Source organism: Panthera pardus, unplaced genomic scaffold (genome assembly GCF_024362965.1).
Source record: "Panthera pardus isolate Hobbes unplaced genomic scaffold, ASM2436296v1 HiC_scaffold_24, whole genome shotgun sequence".
Taxonomy (NCBI): Eukaryota; Metazoa; Chordata; class Mammalia; order Carnivora; family Felidae; genus Panthera; species Panthera pardus.
In genome coordinates, this window is record NW_026526810.1 from 22,854,930 (window position 1) to 22,868,831 (window position 13,902).

General features: G+C 34.6%; 1 protein-coding gene across 6 annotated transcripts in view; it reads right to left on the reverse strand.

Annotated features, from left to right (window-relative positions):
* Positions 1 to 13,902, reverse strand: part of PEAK1 (pseudopodium enriched atypical kinase 1) — a 307,491-nt gene that overhangs the window by 145,485 nt on the left and 148,104 nt on the right. For all 6 annotated transcript variants that reach the window (XM_019441366.2, XM_019441368.2, XM_053888823.1 and 3 more), the window contains one exon: positions 10,830 to 10,994. The gene's annotated coding sequence lies outside the window, so the exon portion shown is untranslated. The remainder of the gene's footprint in view (positions 1 to 10,829; positions 10,995 to 13,902) is intronic.

Below are 13,902 nucleotides of genomic sequence, written 5' to 3' on the forward strand. Positions count from 1 at the left end.
TGATTTATATTTGGCAAAAACAGAGATATCAAAAGCTCCTGGTTTGAATGTCTACATACTATTTCCATGGCAACTGCCTAAACATTTTCCTCATAACACACAGCCGTCCTAATTCTTTACATCCCATTATTTTTTCTACTCTCAGGGGAAAGCCTAATTTATTCCCCAGGGGTTGGGGGTGGGGGGGAGATCAATGATCTTCTTAATCAGTGGCATTTGAAGAGTAGGTGGCACAGTTCTTTTTATGGAAAAGCAATTTCCACCAATGCTCTTGCTATGTGATAGAAGACTGAGGGAGAATAATAGTAGTACTTATTTTAAGGAAAGAGTGAGTACAAGTTGCAATGAAAAATCCTTCATAAGAGATGAGAATGTGTGTTAGAAGCCCACAGATGGTTGGCCAAAATGATCACATGCAACTCCAACTCCTCTTCTCCATGTGTGGAGTATCATGGAAACTCTTTTATGGGGAAGTGATCTTTCATTCCTACAGAGTTTTGACAGATTTTGGAAAAATTCCTCTGCTGCTTTCTTTATGTGATAGAGATTGTACAAAATGGCCAGCAACCAGAGGCAAGAGAAAGACTACCCACTTTAATGCAGATCAAATGACAGCTAAGAGGAAAGATAAAAGGGAACCACATCAGGTTCCTTCACTCTGTCTATTCTTTGAGCTTTAGGTAATTATCACAGATTCAAATGGCAGCAGATGGAAGACATCCCATATTGGATTTTATCTGACTATCAGATTAACAGCAATTTCTCAAAGTCCTCAAACGGACAGTGAATCAATTAACATCCCTCAATGGACTCAGAGCTCAGTGGGCTAGCAAAGGAAGCCTATTCAGGATGAATGTAAGTGGATATTAACTACTCTCCTTCTCTGGACACCAACCAGTGTGATAACACTTATCAATGTTTTGTTATTGTTTTTACATGATTTCCTCAAGGGACCTACATAACGCCCCTCAAGTCTAACATAGTTAAATGAAACTTTATTTATTCATAATGTATATACATTTCCTATAACACATAATGCTTCTCAAATGATAAAGCTGTTTTCCAATAATTCCCTCTACCATTTTGATATTTCCATTCTTGGGGCAGTCTTCTTACTTTCTCTACATCTATAAGGTGAATTTCTTACCATCTCCTCTCTTTAATTTACCTCTTTTTTACCTTTAGGCCCACATCAAGGCAAGAGCCAATACCCTTTTATTTTTGGTTTTGTTTTTAAGTGTTCAGTACTATTTATTGAAAAGATTAATCTTTCTTCCTGGATTGTTTCCACACCTTTGTCGAAAAATCCACCACATATGTATAGATCTATTTCTGAACTGCTTATTCTTTCCCATGGATCTATGTGTTTATTCTTTTAATAATCATATAATAATATACTGTTTGATTACCTTAGTTTTACACTAAATCTTGATATCAAGTAGTCTGAGTCCTTCAATTCTGTTTCTACTCAAAACTGTTTGGGCTTTTCTTGTTCCTTTGCCTGTCCGAATAAATTTTAGAATCAGCTTGTCTATTGCTATAAAATGTTTCCTGCTGGGATTTTGATAGGGTTTTCATTCAATTTTATAGAACAATTTGGGAGAATCAACATCTCAACAATATTGACTCTTTCAATAGTTGAGCACAGTATCCCTCTCCATAAATAAAATCTTCTTTGATTTCTTTAATCAGGGCTTTGTAGGTTTTCAGCACACAGACACTGAATATTTTTCATTTGATTTATACATATTTCATATTTTATAGTACCATTATAAATGGTGTTTTCTAAAATTTAAACTTCCAATTGTTAATTACTAGTATATAGAAATATGATTTATTTTTAAATCTTTTTCTTTTAATGTTTATTTTCGAGACACACACACACACACACACACACACACACACACACACACACACATACACACACACACAGCATGAGCAAGGGAGGGGCAGAGAGAGAGGCAGAAACAGAATTCGTAGCAGGCTTCAGGCTCTGAGCTGTCAACACCAGAGCCCAACGTGGGGTTCAAACTCATAAGCTGTGAGATCATGACCTGAGCTGAAATCAGACACTTAACCAACTGAGCCACCCAGGAGCCCCTGATTTATTTTTATATAATGACTTTGTATCCCATGACTTTGGTAAATTTACTTATTAATAGTAAAAACAGATTTTTGGGGGTAGATTCTTCAGGATTTTCTACATAGAAAATTATTTCATTATTTTATTTGCAAATATATTTATTTCTTCCTGTTCAATCTGTCTTCATTTTCTTTTTCTTCCCTTATAGAACTGGCTATGACCTCTAGTACAATGTTGACATTCTTGCCTTGTTTCCATATTAGGAGGAAAACATTCCATTTTCCATCATTAAGTATGATATTAGCTATAGGATATTTATATTTTCCCTTTACCAGGTTGAAGAAATTCCTTCTATTTCTAGTTTGTTGAGAGTTCTCTATCATGAATTGATGCAATATCTAACTACTGAGATAATCATGTATTTTTTTTCCTTTTTGTTGATATGTGAATTGCACTGATTTGTTTTTGAAGATTAAAACTGTCTATTCCTGAAATAAGGCCTACTTAATCATAATTTATGACTTCTACATTTTGCTATTTTTTATTTGCTAATATTTTGTTAAAGATATTTGAGCCTGTCTATAGTTTCCAATTTTGTAGTTTCTTTAGGTTGTTTTGATATCATGACAACACTGACTTAGTAAAGAAGTCTATTTTACTTTTTTATTTCCTTGCCATTTGTGTAGAATTGATATTATTTCTTCCTTAAATGTTTGGTAGGATTTGCCAGTAAAGGCATCTGGGCTTACAGTTTTCTTTGCACTGAGTGGAAAGTTTTAAACCTCAAATTCAATGTCTTTAATTATACAGGACTATCCAAGTCACCTGTCTTTTCTCAAGACCTTTGGTAGTTTGGGTCTTTCAAAAACTTTTTCCATTTAAGCTTTTTAATTTATAGGCCCAAAGTTTTGTCCATATTTTCTCTTGATGGATATTTAAATTTTTTCTGCCTTTTGGCTACTGTGGGTAGTATTGCTATGAACATTTGTATACACATTGTTGAAACCCTGTTTTCAATTATTTTGAGTATACACCTAGAAGTGAGATTGCTGGGTTATCTGATAATTCCAGGCTTAACTTTTTGAGGGACCACCTAACTTTCACAGCAGCCGAAACATTTCACATTCCCACCTGCAATGTATGAAGGTTCCAATGTCCTCACATAGTTGCCAACAATGCCATTTTCCATTTTTTTTTTTTTTTAACCTCGCACACATGCCTGATGATTTGGGGATGGTGTACATAAGAATCCAAGAGTCCTAGCGATTTTCCATTCTTGATGGATGGGCAGTGGGTAGAAAAGTAATGCTATTTAAGAAATCTATCTGGAAATGAAGATACTGACTGTATTTCTCCCATTTTGCATCTAAGCAAAGCATCTTTGTCTTGTTTCCTTTTAAACTTTCCTCATATGAAACTTACCTGCCAGTTATACAATGGCCCATTATATACCATCAGATACTACAGTACCAGAATGTTCTATGTTTTCCTCCCTTTCTATACGCCAAACCATCAGAAGGACACAAAAGCTGGGCCTGATTCCAAGAAGAATGATTTCTTAGGGATCAATAGTTTCCTTCCATTTTTACAATTTGGCAATTTTAGATAAGCTTTCCTGTGACTGTGCACCAAAACGGTTAATCTTTAAAATATATAAGTCAGAATGATAATACCATTTTCTCTCCTCCATTATTCAGTTGCTACTACATGGGGACAACAACTTCAGAATTAAAGTTATCAGAAGGATTGAAAATAACTAGCTTGTCTGTTAGAAGCATTCTTACAGATTTCCAGTTTTTCACTATTATAAGAGCATGGTAGGTGACTTTTCCTTCTAGTAACAGAAACATGGGGGTTCTCTGCGTCTATTATGCTCTTCAATTGCCTCCTATGTTTCGTGGTGTTCCAGCTGAGTGTCATTAACTTAAAATATTTACTGCTAATTACAGCTGGCACAATGAATCCAAGGACAAAAATATGTTCTCAACACCTACAGTAATCTTCACAATTCCTGCAGATTCCTCTCTCTCCCTCCATCATTCCATGCCCACGGCCAGGCCTTTGGTGAAAGGACTTCTAAACTCTTCTCAAAGTTCAGATAAACATCCTCTTCCTGGGTCATCTTGTCACAGTGTTTTCAGAGGCCACCTCTTCCCACACAGCACCACTGGCTTACTAGCATCATTATCTTCTTGCCAATAATACATGTCTAGAGGGAGAATTGCTACCACATGATACAGTCATTTCTTGCTCATTTGACTATATTAGAGAATATTTCTAATTTTAGTAGTAAAAAATTGTAAAAATCTAATGTTACAGAAGACGTAAGTCCACAAGAATAACTGTTTTCCCAACACATCTTTAAAGATATATTTGAAAAGGTGCACCTGGCTGGTTCCGTCGGTAGAGCATGCGACTCTTGATCTCGGGGTTGTAGGTTCAAGCCCCACATTGGGTTAGACATTACTTAAAAATAAAATCTTAAGGGGCACCTGGGTGGTCAGTTGGTTAAGCATCCGACTTTGGCTCAGGTCATGATCTTGCAGTTCATGGGTTTGAGTCCCACATCGGACTCTGCACTGACAGCGTGGAGCCTGCTTGGGATTCTCGATCTCTCTCTCTTTCTGTGTCCCCTCACTCATGTGCGTGTGCACTCTCTCTCAGAAAAAAATAAAATAAAATTTTAAAAAATATGTATTTTTAAAAATATGTATGGGTGTGTGTGTGTGTATACACACACACACACATATATACACACACATGCATATATATATATATACATATATATATGTATATGTGTATATATATATATATATATGAAAAGCTACATAATGATGGAATTACATTCTTCCAAAACATAATGAAGATTTACTAAGATGACAGCAGCATTTTGGGTAGCAAGAAGAGAACAAAGCCACAACCACAAATCTCCACAACTGCCTAGAGTATACTATCTACTCCACTGTGTTCTATTTTAATTTGAACTTATGTGAAAAAATACAATAAACATCACGCATCAATGAAAGATGCAAAACTGTATCAATGAAAGATGCAAAAGTGCAAATACAAAATGTCATCATTTACACTGCATATTGTTTGTGAATACACACATAAGAATATATTTCACGAACCTCGTAGAACATTTTCTCTGGAAGAAGGAGGATAGGAATGAGATTGGAGAGTGATATAAAGAGGGTCTCAAGTGTTCCTAAATTGTTTTATTTCTTTAGCAAGAATGACAGAATGTTAGCATTCATTTAATTCTTGGCGGTGAGAGAACAGGTGCTTGTTAGATGATTCTAAATTTTTAATTCTTGGAAATTTTCATAATAAAAAAATTGTTAAAAGAAATAACACCTGGTTATGTTGTAGCTTGGAAGTAAAGCAGAATTATAAACAAAGAAAACATGAGGAAGAACCTTCTTTCTTGGAGTAACATCTGACCAAAATAACATTTTATATATTTTAGTATATAGTTTGAGAGAATACTTGAAGTGATACTGTAATTTCTGAGTAATTTTGGGGCAAGTACATTTGTTTCCAAGGGCTTCCATTTCCTTTTATGTTAAGCAAGGACATTGAAATAAAATATCTCAGATCACCTCTTCAACTTTAAAAGTCTGTGACTTTCCCCCCCTAGAAAAGGTAAGTATATCTTGGCACATGTTATTCCCTTTGCTTATAATTCTTTTTCTCTAGCTTGTTCCCTGGCAGTAAAGTCCTATTTATCCAGTAACAATTACGAAAGATACTTCTGTGCTTTGGGAAACCTTCCCTCACTCTTCCCAGGTAGGTAAAAGCACTGTCACAATTCTCAAGTCATATTTCCATTAACCACTTGATACACTGCTACATCTCTTTATATGTTTGCCTGCCCTGCTAGATAGTGAGCCTCTGAGGACAGGACTTATACTATATACCCTTCTTTATGTATCCCTTGTATCTTCCACAGTGACATGCTTACAGCCAAGAGAGGCTATATATACAAACCACTTGATACTATGTTAGCACAAAATAGTTTTAAAAATTTATACCTATTGCAAATATTATTTTTCCCAAGTAAATATCTGATTAATGAATGAGCTAGTAATACGAAATGGCATGAAGTAAATGTGTGATGAATGAATGAATCAGTAATACAAAATGGCATGAAGTTCACTCCATTAGTCAGGTAGGTTGATAGTCCCACAAGAAGGTAGGGGTGTAACCCAGAAGATCTCTCACTCCACAGGATCATTTTGAATTTTACAGCCTCAGTTTAGAAAGCCAGAATGTAACAACTTTTCTTGTTTTATTTTTGCTTTTCCTCCTAACACACAGCTTCCTTTTCCAGGGATGTGAAACACTCTTCTTACTTAAGCAAAATCTCAGAAAATTAAGATTCACTAAACCTTGGACTGAAAAATGGCTATAAATGAGTAAAACATTTGATTATATATGTTTGCGTATCATGCAATTGCTGAAACATTTCCTCAACCGTCCTCAAATGGGGACTGGCTATAATTCTTATGGTGGAGGGGGACAGAGGGACAGTGATAATGGGGAGGAGAGAAAGAACTTGGTAGAAAATGGCAAACCATACATGAAAAATCTTGCTGGGATTTGAGGAACTGAGTTAAACCTATACATTCGTTTGGGGAAAACTGGTTATATATATATATATATATATATATATATATATATATATATATATATATTTTTTTTTTTTTTTTTTTTTTTTTAAATAACATTTTATTTATTTTTGAGACAGAGAGAGACATAGCATGAACGGGGGAGGGGCAGAGAGAGAGGGAGACACAGACTCGGAAGCAGGCTCCAGACTCTGAGCCATCAGCCCAGAGCCCGACGCGGGGCTCGAACTCACGGACCGCGAGATCGTGACCTGAGCCGAAGTCGGACGCTTAACCAACTGAGCCACCCAGGCGCCCCAAAACTGGTTATATTTAATATGCTGAGTCTTGGTGATAGGCTTACTCGTCTTAAACCCTGATCATAGGTTACCATACTTAGTTTTCTACACTTAGAATAAGAATCTACACTTAGAATAAGAATCTATATGAAGGGACTATATACAAATTTAACAGAAAACTTATGGCGTTAAGATAAATTGGTCTCTGGATTCATTACTATTTTAGTCTTTAGTGATAGTATCAGTTTCTGAGACTGAAAACCAATGAAGAACTTCTGGTGATAAAGAGAAAAGAAAAAGGCAAAGAAGACTTCAAGGGAGAATAGCTGACCAGGGAGGTCAGTTTTGCATTTTCCCCCACTCATATCTACTATATTTCTCTGTCCTCTAAGTCTCGATCTCAAATAAAATGTGGGTCTACTGAGATCATCTTGAAGTAACTTAGCCTTCATTTAGGAATGGATTATCGTTTTTATTACATAATAACTAACACTTTTAAAATATAATCAAAATAATGATAAATTCCTGACAAAATAAAATTGGTGCTGCAAAAGAAACATCATATGTGCCTTAAGAGAGCTGAGATGAGGATGCTGCTAATAAGAACTTGTTATCTACCGCTGCACAAAGAAGCAACCGCAACACGTGGTAGTGAATATTTGTAAACCAAAACACACCTCTGATGAAGAGCTCCAGCTGTGAAGTCAGACAGAACTGGTTCTACCTCTAACTAGTAAACTTGATGTGGGGCAATTTACTTAACTTCTCCGAGAACGTGTTTCCTCAGATGTAAAATGGAACTATCTAATAATAAGACCCACATCAAATACAGTTGTGAAACTTGAGAATGCATAATAATCAATAATCCCAATGCTTGGCATATGATGATCACTCAATACACATTAATTACTGTTATTTTTTTAAGTTTTATTTTATTATTTATTTTGAGAGAGACAGAGAGACAGGGAGAGTGTGTGCACACACATGAGTAGGGAAGAAGCAGAGAGAGGGGTAGAGAGAATCCTAAGCAGGCTCAGTGCTGTCAGCGCAGAGTCCAACATGGGGCTGGATCTCACAAACCACGAGATCATGACCTGAGCTGAAATCAAGAGTCAGATGCTCGGGGCGCCTGGGTGGCTCAGTCGGTTAAACATCTGACTTTGGCTCAGGTCATGATCTCGCTGGGTTTGTGAGTTCGAGCCCCATGTCAGGCTCTGTCCTGACAGCTCAAAGCCTGGAGACTCCTTCAGATTCTGTGTCTCCTCCTCTCTCTGCCCCTCCCATGCTCATGCTCTGTCTCTCTCTCTCTCAATAATAAATAAACATTAAAAAAAAAAATTAAAAAAACAAAAAAAGAGTCAGATGCTCAACCAACTGAGCCTCCCAGGTGCCCCACTGTTATTTTTAATTCCTTTTTGTCTGGGGAAATTGTACATAGGCCTCCCTCCATAAGGACAGTTTTGCAAACAAAGGTGCTGTAGAGGATGTTCTAAAGGTCTACCAAGCTTTATAAATTTAAGATTCTAGATGGATATATTGTTTAGAGTAGTCTTGCTATCTGCAAGAACATATCCCCTACCCTAAGAACCATAATTTTAAGCTCATAAAATGAATTTAGGTAAAACTGGGTGTTTGATTCTACTTTTAACCTAGCTGGAATGTCTTTTAAATTTTAGCCTCTTCAACGTGGCCATGATAGTTTGCACCATTAGAAATCTGGATTTCAAATTTGTACAATTAGAAATCCAGTTATTCACACAATTAGAAATCGAATTCCATTCCCTATTCAAATGCCATAGATTTGGGATTTTGGAGGCACTCAGCTTGAGTGCGGCCAGCAAAATTAAATATGTAAATACAGCTGATCTTTTTAAATTCTATATACTTCATGGATATGAGTTACATGACTTCTGAACTGGGCTATTTGGGAGAATCAGTGCAGTTCTTTTATTTTGTAGTGAGGTCAAGTTGTATTCCAGTTTGCTTCTTGATGACATTACAACCCACCACCACCGCCAAAAAAAAAGGAAAAACTTGTAGTGAAAAAAGTAGAAATTAATGATTGGAAATACCTAGTATCTATAGATTTCAATGATCCCATTACTGGTTACCAAAAATACTGAAAGAAGGATTTAATGGAATTAAGAGTTTGATAAGGAGTGGAAAGGTACCAGTAAAAATTTTGACAATATTGTTTTTTTTTAATGTTTAATGTATTAATCTCATTAATAAAACTGTTGGCTATATAAGATTATAGAATCAGACATAATTAAATGGGGAAAGAAAACTTAGATCATCACCGAGAAAGACATTTGATGACTTTCTATGTATTATCTTACCTGCATAAGTTAACACTCAGTACTTTAATTTCTGCTGTGTTTCAAAAGTTGCTTTCTTCAACTTTATTTTTTAATGGTTGAGAAATATAAAGAATTTACTGGACATTTAGAAAGAGCTAAATGCTGCTATGTGGGTGGTTGTGGCAAGAACACAGAAAAGTTCTAACTAGAGGTTTAAACCAGCAATTGGAAAAGTTTTTAAAAAAATCGATGTTCAGGCATTTTTTAAAATCAAGGTTAATGTTAGCATAGGAAAGAATAATGAGAACATCATTCTTGTTAAATTATTCCAAATTTTTCTTAATTCTTAGAAATTTTCATAATAAAATTGTTAAAAGAAATAAAAATAACACCTGGTTATGTTGTAGCTTAGAAGTAAAGCAGAATTATAAACAAAGAAAACATGAGGAACAACCTTCTTTCTTGGAGTAATGTCTGACCAAAATAACACTTTATAAATGTTAGTATATAGTTGAAAGAATATATTGATCCTGGGTTACATTTCTCAGTTTGAATAATTCTCTTGAAACAGGCCTTGTATTCCTTAGAATTAGGACTAGCAATTGATTGATTTTTCACATCTGCACTTTACCAGAGGGACTTAGTTTTAGTCAACTGTACCCATTTACTACCAAGATATAGTGACTCAAATAAACAAATGATTATCCATCAAAATCAAAGTAGTACACTTCCAATGAATTACATTTCTAAATGTTCACTAGGATGCTTTTTAAAAATTAGCAAACATTTGAATCTTACAAAACGCACTGAAACAATTATGGCTGAAGATCAAGGAGATTTAAGAAGACTGACAAGGAACCTTAAGTCTTTCTACAGTTGCTTTCCACTCTACTTAAAATGTAATAGTCCTTGTAATTTTACAAGAAGAAATAAATTTATAATTTTTTCCAGTTTTTTTCCTTCTTTTCTACTCTGGATTCTTGTTTCTTTTTTTGTTTGTTTGTTTTTACAACTCTAAATTCCTGAGAAGGATGGGCAAAGGAGAGAATAATGATTAAATAAAAAGAAGATGTCAGATATGAAGGCAAAAAGATCAAGAGATCAGACACCAAGTAAGGAAACTAAAAAATAACATGAAATAAAGTTCAGAAAATAAGACTACAAAACCTCTGCATATGTGATAGCATGCTACCACTTAATGTTGCCTGAGCTGTTTCTGTGAAAGGAAAAGTACTTGGTCAAGAATGGACCTATAAATATACTAGTACTATGCTATATTTCTACTCAAATAAGCTTATTTGTTTCTAAGTTAAGAAGTTCATAACCTGGGGGAAAAAAACAATTCTTTTGAGCGATATCAAGGCCAAACATTAAGGGCCAAAACAAAGACCTGACTATGCTAAATAAGTCATAAAATTATCAGCTTTATCTATACTTTGGTATTTGTAAGGTAAATATTTAAATTTAAAAAGAAATCCTTTCAAGTGCTATAAAAGTTCTTGGTGGAAGTGTAACACTATATGAAAATTCTGGTTACCGTTTAAATTTGCAGTTCTTCATCCATTATGGTGACAAAGGTGGTTTTAGCAGCTATCATTACATTCGTTTACAGTTTCAAAGTGCTTTGGGTCCTTCCAGGATGAATGTACTTTCTTCCTTGCCTCTCATTCCTTAACTTATTTTCAGAAGACAGCAATGTTTACTGCAAGAGAGAAAAATAAAGTAAAGCTAAATTGGAGAATAAACTAGTTTTAAATATACTAGACATTTTTCTTTCCTTTAAGATATTCTTAATTTCACCCTCAGTCAACGGTTATAATTAGTCTTATTCATTTAAGAAGTAACTTCCTTACTTAGGTGGAGGCATGGACAGAATCCTATACCCTCAATAACAATCTATGTCATACCTAAGACCCAAGTAATTTATAAGACTCAAACTAGCACCGATGTACTTGAAACTCACTAGGATTTCATGTGATTGTCTTTGAACACCTGTTCTGAGCTATGTAAGAGCCAAATGTAAGAGCATTAATTGAATGAGAAATATTAAACCCAACTTCATCTTTATAAGAACCCAATTCTAAAAGTATCAATGTCTAATTCTGATACAGCCTTTGTAAAATATGAAAGTAAGTATCTCCAAATGCAAAAATGTTTCTAGCTACTTTGCAGTTTACTTTAGGCTCAAGTATGAAATATATTTATAATTTGGCATACAGGAAATCACCTAAAATTAAATGAATAAATTCCTATCTATTTCTGACTCTGGAGCACCAATTATATGTATTTTCAAACTGGCACAACCTCTAATTTGTTTTCTATATAACACCAAATATAAGGAAAATAACTCTAAGAGTTAAGTAGAAAGAGAAAGATAAATGCAATTACTTTTAAATGATTCCTGATTGTGATTACATAATACAGAATTGAACCTTTCAATAAATGCTTAGAACAGAAAGGTATTTTGAAACAGGAGTTTTCATTTGTGCACCATATCAAACAATATCAAACTCCAACACAGTTGGATTATCCATGATCAAAGGACCACCCAATGTTCTCACAGTGCTTATATCTCCTCTTCATGTGGTACAAAATAACATTAAGCAGTGTGTAGGAGAAATATTACCAAGAATATATATATGTATATGTATATATGTAACCAATATGCAGATGAAATAATGATGCCCAGGATAACACACACAGTGGCAAAATCACTCCATCTTCTTTCCATTATTAAATGAGTCTTTTGAGAAGAAAAATGCAATTTATGCCAATTTTAACTGTGAAACTTGAAGATGGGAAAAAATTGAACACATGGGTATACAAATATTGGTAACCTAGAAAAGTACATCGTAATAGAAAAGTGATTTTCCAAGGGTAGGTGTTTGGCCAGTGGCAAAACTGAAATGAACACCTAAATTTCCTCACTCTCTCCTAAAACAGTGTTCTACTATCCTTCTATAATCCATCTGCATTCTTGTCCTCTCGGCCCCCTTAGTTATTTTTTCTTAATCATTTATTCTTGGACTTGTAGGTATTCTATCATAAGATAGCCATTAACACTTATCCAACAATGTAAGAGACAAAGAGACATAAACAGTGTTTAATCAAATCTTAACAGTTTATATGTGCAATCTGTAGACAGGATAGGGTTGGGTCTTATATTTTTATCCAGTCTGAAAATCTCTAACTCCTAATTGGAGAGTTGAGTTTATCAACATGTAATGTGATTATTGAAATGACTGAGTTCAAAGCTACCAATTTCTATTTCTATTCTTTTCTGCTTTTTGTTTTGTTCCTGTCCTACCTTTTCCTGCCTCAATTTCAGTTAATCAAATATTTGTAATGTTTTACTTTAATTGCTCTATAATTCTTTGTGCTGGGGGAGGGTGACACTAAGAATTATAATATGCACCCTCAAATTTCCACAGTTTAAAGCTAATACTAAATATCATGCAAAGCATAAGAAACTTGTAGTAGTATAATTCCATTTACTACAAACCCTTTTTGTTAATGGTTGTCATGTTATTCTACTTATATTATAAACCCATAATAAAATGGTTTTAACTTTTAAGAAGTCAGTTAAAAAAAAAAGAAGTCAGCTTTCTTTTAAAAACAGTAATGGAAGGGGCGCCTGGGTGGCTCAGTCAGTTGGGCGGCCGACTTCAGCTCAGGTCATGATCTCGCGGTCCGTGAGTTCGAGCCCCGCGTCAGGCTCTGTGCTGACAGCTCAGAGCCTGGAGCCTGTTTCCGATTCTGTGTCTCCCTCTCTCTGACCCTCCCCCGTTCATGCTCTGTCTCTCTCTGTCTCAAAAATAAATAAACATTAAAAAAATTAAAAAAAAAAAACAGTAATGGAAGAAAAAATAAGATATTTTTTCATATTTATCATTCTTTGCGGTCTTCAGTTCTCCTGTAGAACAGACTTTCCATTTGATATCACTGCACTTCAGCTTAAAAACTTTAATTATTTCTTACACAGCAAGTCTGCTGACAATGAATCGTCTAATTTTTTTGAATCACCTTCATTTTTGAATAACATTTATGTTAAGTATAGCATTCTGCGTTGAAAGGTTTTCTTTCTTCCTTACAGCTCTTTCAAGATACCATTCCATAGTTTTTTTGGCTTCCATTATTCTGATAAGTCAGCAGTCATTAATATTATTTCTTTTGTTTTCAAGATTTTCTCTTTATCTTTGGTTTTCAGGAGTGTAACCATATTATGTGTCTAGATTTAGTTTTCATTTACTTTGGGTGGGGGGAACGTTTACTGAACTTCTTGGCTCTGCAAATTAGTGTTCTGTTAAATTTGAGAAATTTTCAGTCTATTTTTTAAAATTTCTGTTCCATCTTCTCTCTTTTCCATGTTGGTTTTCAATATACATAAGTTTGACTGCTTATAATCCCACTGGTCACCAAGGTTCTGTTTGGTTGGGTTTTTTTGTTTGTTTTGTTTTGTTTTAATCTTTTTTCCTCTTTGTTCTTCAAATATGATAATTTCTACTGATCTATCAAGGCCCTTTCTTCTGTCATCTCTTATCTGCCATTAAATCTATCGAGTGAATTTTTAATTTCAGGTATTGTATTTCCAGTTCTATAATTCCCTTTTT